The sequence below is a fragment of the Penaeus monodon genome, chromosome 31 (assembly GCF_015228065.2).
Source record: "Penaeus monodon isolate SGIC_2016 chromosome 31, NSTDA_Pmon_1, whole genome shotgun sequence".
NCBI classification, from domain to species: Eukaryota; Metazoa; Arthropoda; class Malacostraca; order Decapoda; family Penaeidae; genus Penaeus; species Penaeus monodon.
Window position 1 is genome coordinate 2,101,133 of NC_051416.1, and position 201 is coordinate 2,101,333.

The window sequence follows — 201 nt, forward strand, 5'->3', positions numbered from 1 at the left end:
GGATCGACTTCAATTAGTTTTGCGCTGTTTTTCAGGAGAGTAATTTCATGCCCAGTCTATTCCTTCTTTTCAAGCAGCTTATTCATGGCAACAGTTATTGACAGAGATAAGACGTTCGCTCGCTTTCATGTCCGAGAATGATGGAAACGAGAAGAAACGGAATGGAATTGAATGAATGGTAGTGAACGCTTAGATTTTTTT